The 6218-nt window shown below is 46.8% G+C and overlaps 1 protein-coding gene across 4 annotated transcripts in view; it reads right to left on the reverse strand.

Moving 5' to 3' along the window:
- The window catches only part of STAU2 (staufen double-stranded RNA binding protein 2), a 142319-nt gene extending 138532 nt beyond the window's left edge, over window positions 1-3787 (reverse strand). For 3 of the 4 annotated variants that reach the window (XR_013840512.1, XM_079983083.1, XM_079983085.1), the window contains exon 1: window positions 3628-3787. The gene's annotated coding sequence lies outside the window, so the exon portion shown is untranslated. Of the gene's footprint in view, window positions 1-3406; window positions 3539-3627 lie in introns of those variants that run through there. The other variant, XM_079983084.1, reaches the window with a different exon arrangement.
- Window positions 3788-6218: the final 2431 nt, after the last annotated feature.

Raw genomic sequence — 6218 nt, forward strand, 5'->3', positions numbered from 1 at the left:
AATGGTTTTCAATTAAAGAAATTATCAGTCTTGGCTGTATTAGCTACGTCTTTCATATATTCAGCTCTGATGCCAGGGCCAGACCAAGACATTTTGGCATCTGAGGTGAACCACAAAATGCACCCCCCCCAATGCCAGAGAAGAAGTGAGTGAAGACCTGCATCAGGAACAAGGTGGAGGGATAAAGATCTACATCGGGATCTGCTGCCCCTGTAGATCCTGCTGCCTGAGGTGGTTGCCTCATCTTGCCTCATGGGTGGGCAGGTCCTGTCTGGTGCTTTACACCAACTGAGTACAGACTCTTAAGGGCACCTTCCACGGGAGAGCTTATTGGTGGCTTCTCCCTGTTTGGAAGTTTTTGCATTTGAGGTCTGACAAAGCCTGAACCACTTGTGTTTGTGAGAGGGGTTGTTATTGTTTTGTTTTTGTGCTTTTATCCTGTATTTTTATTTTGTGAACCACCCAGAGATCTTCAGATGAATGGGAGTATATAAATTTAGTAAATAATACAGTCGTACCTTGGATCTCAAACACCTTGGCTCCCAAACAAATCGGCTCCCGAATGATCAAAACCCAGAGGTTCCTAATCATAACCCCCATGTAAATTGTGGGCTTACTGTACAGAGTTTATCATTTCCTTCAACTAAGCAGTAGCTGTCAATCAATGAAATCCTATGCACCTCTACAAAGAATTAAGTCGCACTGAGTTCAATGCGACTTTCTACCATGTAAGTGCATGAGACTATGGCTAATGTTTTCACTGAAAGGCTCTTCAACCACCTGACTAATTTGCAACAGCAAGGGTTTTATTCAAAAGACTATTGCATGCAGTCAATATTTAAAGTGCTGGAGGTAAAGTTATTGGGATTGGGCTAAAATGATATCAGCCATTGGGCCATGACATCTGGCTGCTCAACCAATGGCATCAAAACTAGGTAGCTGAGTAGGCAGGTCAGAGGTCAAAAAGATTAGAGTTAATAAAAATACAACTCAGCATACTGATGTATCATTTGACAGTTTAACAATCAGAAAAGTAAAGATGATAGTGGCTTGCAACAACGTCCCAATTCATTTATTCTGTCTCTCTTTCCCTCTTATGAAAGCTGTCCAGAACTCCTATAAACCAAATGTTTACTCCATAACTTTTTGTCACGAACTATCTGTGACTGACACACATTTTCACATCACTGCACTGCCCTTAGTAAAGTTCATGTATCACTATGTATTTTAGCAACTTAAAATATTACTATGACCAGATGTAAAAATGTTTTAATGGAATTAATCAGTTCAGAGAGTGGCCAGATAAGCAATATTAAAGCACTCGTAACAGCTAACCCAATAAAACTGAAACTGGGAGAGATGTCTGAAACCAAACTATTAGTGGATTAATTCAAATCAGTATGTGAAATTCCTTCAGCCTCCTTGCCCTTTCACCTTTCTGTCTCAAGGTACCTCTTCCGAGTCCTCAAGCATGCCCCGCATACTTGTCCCCAACACTGTGTGTATAATGAAAATGAGCTAAAAGACAACTTTTCCTATACTGCTTTGCTTATAGGCACTTGGGAGTATTTATAAACATTCCAGGCCATCACACCAACTTAGTCAATTGGTGTCAGATCATCACTAGCACAATACAAATATATTTTTTCTCGGTATTTTTTCTTTTACTAATTGACTATACAACATATATCATCTACTTGTAAACATAACTTTGTATGATCTTTAAAACCCTGATCTTTGAAAACTAATCTATTCATTTACTTTCATTTCTAACCTACTCATTCTCTTGGGCATTACAACTAAATATCAGAAGACATAATCCCCTTGTTGAAGCTATGTAACCTGGGTGCAGTCAGTACCTGTATAGGAGATAACCACCTATGTAGACTGTCTTGAGCTCCATCATGAAAGGTGGGGGAGAAGTTTAAAAAATGAAGAAAGCCACTGATGCCTTCCTGCATAACTTTTGTTTCTCACCTTCAAACACAACTGCAACTCTGTCAGATCTAACGTGACAGAGTATTACACAGGTGAGGAGGTGGGCATGTCCCACATTCATTTAGGGTTGCTGGTGGGACTGATGGGCATTATGGATTGCAGGGGGCCAACTTATATCTGCAGAACCAGTTGCAGATGCTGCCAAGCAATGCACCACTGCATTCTACATCAAGGTAAACTTACATCTTTCAAGGATAGGTCCTGTGTATGATGCTTTTTTATATACTGACAGGAGTTGATGTGAAACTCTCTAATAAATGTAATATCAAATTGGACCTCTTGTAGAATGTAGTCACCCATTTCCAGGCAGCATCTGCACTGGTTCCGCAGATATAGGCTGTTCCTCTGCAAGCCATAACTCCCATCAGTCTTGGTGTGCCACTTAATGGTTTTCTGCCCATTTTAACAATTGTATTTCACTGTGCTAAATGATATATTATTTTTAATTGTATTTTCATTGCTATTTTTGGTTCTTACATATTTTGTATTCTACTGTATTACAATTTTAACTCCATATAATTCAAATTTTAAAACAGTAAAATACAATAAAGAAGCGCAAAAATATAATTAAAATCTATATGAAATGTGATGGATGTACCATTCCCGTCTTTTAACCACAAATCTACAAACATGCCATGGGCCACCTAAATGAGGCTCACAGAACACAGGTGGCCCAAGACCACAGTTTGGGAATCCTTGATCTACACTGCCCTGAGCCTCTTGGAGAAAAGGCAGGATACAAATATAATAAATGTTCATTATTAAATAAATGGCCCAAGGCATAGTACAAACAAAACATGGCTACAACAGAACACAAAATCACATGGGTGGGAGACGATGATAGGACAAGACATGCTTTAAGTGTTCAAGTAATTTATAGGCGGTGCAAGTTGCAGTCAAATGAAGAATTCAAGCCATGCTTCCTCAGGTCAGAAGCCTCCAGCCTAACTCCACATTAAAGGATGAACCATGGGGATTAAGAAAGTGGAGGAAGTGGTGAATCAAGGGTTCCCTACGCAGTCCCTGGACTTGGGAATGAGCTGTGAAGATCAATACAGCTTCCACTAGGTGCCGCAGCAACTGAGCCAAAAAAAAGTCACACCCTCTCTAGGGACAGCCATGGAGGAGGAGGAGGAGGAGGAAGAAGAGGCTAGTTTTGGAGGTTTTTTAGCTAAGCAATGAAGGGGTCCAATAACCAGAACTCTGCGGCCGAATAGAAACAGGCAGGTACAGTATTTATATAAAGTGGACGGAGAACTTGTTTCCCTTTTGGGAGTGGGGGGCATCCCTTATTTCAAGGCACGTCCATTCCAAGAAGGAGGAGAGCCTTGGGCTCTTTCTGGCTGCTCAGGCGTGCTCTTTTATTTTGTGTTTGTTTTGCCTTCCGAGAGCAGCACGTCCCTCTCACCTGCGCGCCTCGTCCGCCCCGCAAGGGCGACCGACCAGGCTCAGGACGACGACGACCGAGTCCCCGACCCGCCCGCCTCCGGGGCAGAGCGGCAAGGAGGGCGGCAAGGCAGGGAGGCGGCTCCCGAGCCCGGCGTCAGCCGGTGCGCTCGCCTCTGCTCCCCCCAGTCCCTCCCGGTGTCCCGTCGGGGTCCGTCCGGGCACCCCCGCTGCCTCCGTTACCTGGTTCCCAGGGACACTTGGGAGACGCCTCCAACATCGGCAAACACTAAAGAGAACTGACCCCGCCGCCGTGCCTCGGCCGCCGCCGGCCCCAACCAACCGCTCCGTCAACCCCCCGCCGGCCGGCCGCGGCGCTAGGCCCGCAGCCGCCGCGGCCTGCTCGCCGGTGCCGGCCGCAGGGCCACGGCCTAGAGCTCCCTGGACCATCCCGGTCCCCGGCCGCCGCGGCGGAACCCTCCCCGCGCGCGACCCCCGCCGCCGCTCCCCCCCTCTCCTGGCGGCGCAAATGGCCCCGTCCGCATCCCCTTCCCTTCGCGCCGCCCGAGCGGCGGAGGACTCGCCGCGCCCCCCAGCGGCAGCTCCGGGCACCGCAGGGCTCTTTCCGAGAAACGTCGCTTTGGTCCGCCGGGTTTGTGGGCAGGAGCGTGTGGGCAGGAGCGTGTGGGCAGGAGCGGGCTGCTAGGCACATGGCGCCACTCGTTGCACCTGCATCGGATCCGAAACAGGAGCTCCCCTGCAGACTGAACGGACTGCGCTGGGTTGTTGTTTTTTCTTCCTTCCCCGCCCCCCCCCCCAAATTGTATGCAAGCCTTTTGAGGATCAGGCGCTTACACTATAGGCAAAGTAGATTTACTCTTTAAGAAAAGTAGGTAGTTGGAGGCTGGAGTTTTCAAGGGCTCAACCCAAAACAGGCTCCCCTCAAAAATAACATTCTGCTTCAGCAATTAGTTCTCCACTGTATTTTGTACAATTTATATTTTTATCTCACTTACTCCCCCTCCTCATTTTATCCTCACAACAACCCTGCAATGTAGGTTAAGTGGAGAAGGGCAGTGATTGGCCTAAGGCCACCAGGTAAGCTTCATGACCTTTAGAATAGGGTGGCTCCCCACATCCCACCCCAAGGCTTGAACTATTTTGGCAACGGAAGGGGAGAAAGAAAGAAAAATTACAGTAGACTCTGTGCCGGGGGCAGGCAGGCTGAGCCCAGCATCCTGAGAAGGATGCAGATCTCCCCCTTCCTGCTCATCAATCAGTCATATGATCATGATGATAGTACTACTTAATAATTTTATTATTTATACCTGAGGGGGCATGGGGAGGATGTCTTTCTGTCTGTACTGCCTGCTCTCGATGGGGATGCACAACCCTAGGAGCACATCTGTGGTTTGGGGGTGCTCCTGGTTTCAACACTGTCACTGGAGGCTCAAGTGACTCAGGGTGCCTTGGACTTAGTGGCTTGGAGTACCTTTTTCCATCTCCAGCTGCTTCACCAGCCATGGCCCCATTTGGGCAGTGATGACTAGGCCATGGTACACCAAGCTCTGATGACTTCCAGATTGGATTATTGCAATGCGCTCTACATGGGGCTGCTCTTGAAGATGACCTGGAAACTTCAACTGGTTCAAAATGAAGCAGCCAGATAGCTAGCTGGGGCATAACCCCCATTTTAAAGCAGATGGATTGATTGGTTGCTTGTTTGATTCTAGGCCCAACTCACTGAAGTGTTTAAAGCCCTCAACAACTCATGTCCCACAGTGGCGTAGCGTGGGGGGTGCAGGGGGGGCCGGCCGCACCGGGCGCAATGTCTGGGGGTTAGGGTTAGGGGGCGCAAATCCACGGGTTAGGGGGCGCAAATCCATGGGTTAGGGGGCGCAAATTACTTGCCTTGCCCCGGGTGCTGACAACCCACGCTACGCCACTGATGTCCCAAATTCCTGAAAGACTGCTTTCTTTCCTACAGACCCCCATCCCAGCGGGTGATAAATTGTTTGAAAGTGTTTTTAACACTGTGTTTTAATTGTTGCAACCCGCCCTGGAGCCTTATGATTAAAGGTGGGTAACAATACATGTTACTAAAGTTGCATGTAGAATCAAATGACTTAGGAGGACTAGCCGGGGGCTGCTGCCATCTTTCAGAATCTGAGATATGAGGCAGCCATCTCACACTCCCTAATGGTAGGGCTAGTCTAGAAGAAAAGGGCTCCGCTTGACAGAAAACTAATCACCAGGACCTAGCTAATGACAGGCCACTCTGAAGAGGCCAGGCCCTTGTCTTGTCTCCCCCACCCAATCTCCAAAGTAGTTCTAGATATTGCTTCTCCATCATTCTCTCCTCCATCAAAACCCAAACTTTGCCAGAGAAAGTCTTCAACAAAGAAAAGTTTTTGCCAGCCACTCGTTCCTGAAGGTGGCAAACTGTCAAGCAATGGAATGGGTAGTCAATAGGTTTTTGGGGGATGTATTGATCCTAACAGTTGTATTTGAAATATCATGTGCTCACTACAAGTAAATAAAATGCTGTTGTGCAAGGAGCACATGCTCACCATTTTATAAATGTCTGCTCAGCAATATGACTGGTACTGAGAAGTGCAGTGCTGTGTCCAGTAATGGACCTGTACACAAGGCTCTAGTGATGACTTCTGATGAATGTGTGCCAAAATATAACTTTTGCAGAATGAATCGAGTCTATGTACGAATCCATGCATTTATTAAGAGCACTTCTAAAATAAATATATTAGGGTGATACCTAATTAATTTGCAGAGCAGTCTCATTGAAATCAATGGACTTAAAATTATTCAAGACTACA

The sequence above is a fragment of the Podarcis cretensis genome (assembly GCF_951804945.1).
Source record: "Podarcis cretensis genome assembly, chromosome: 7".
In the NCBI taxonomy this organism is placed as follows: Eukaryota; Metazoa; Chordata; class Lepidosauria; order Squamata; family Lacertidae; genus Podarcis; species Podarcis cretensis.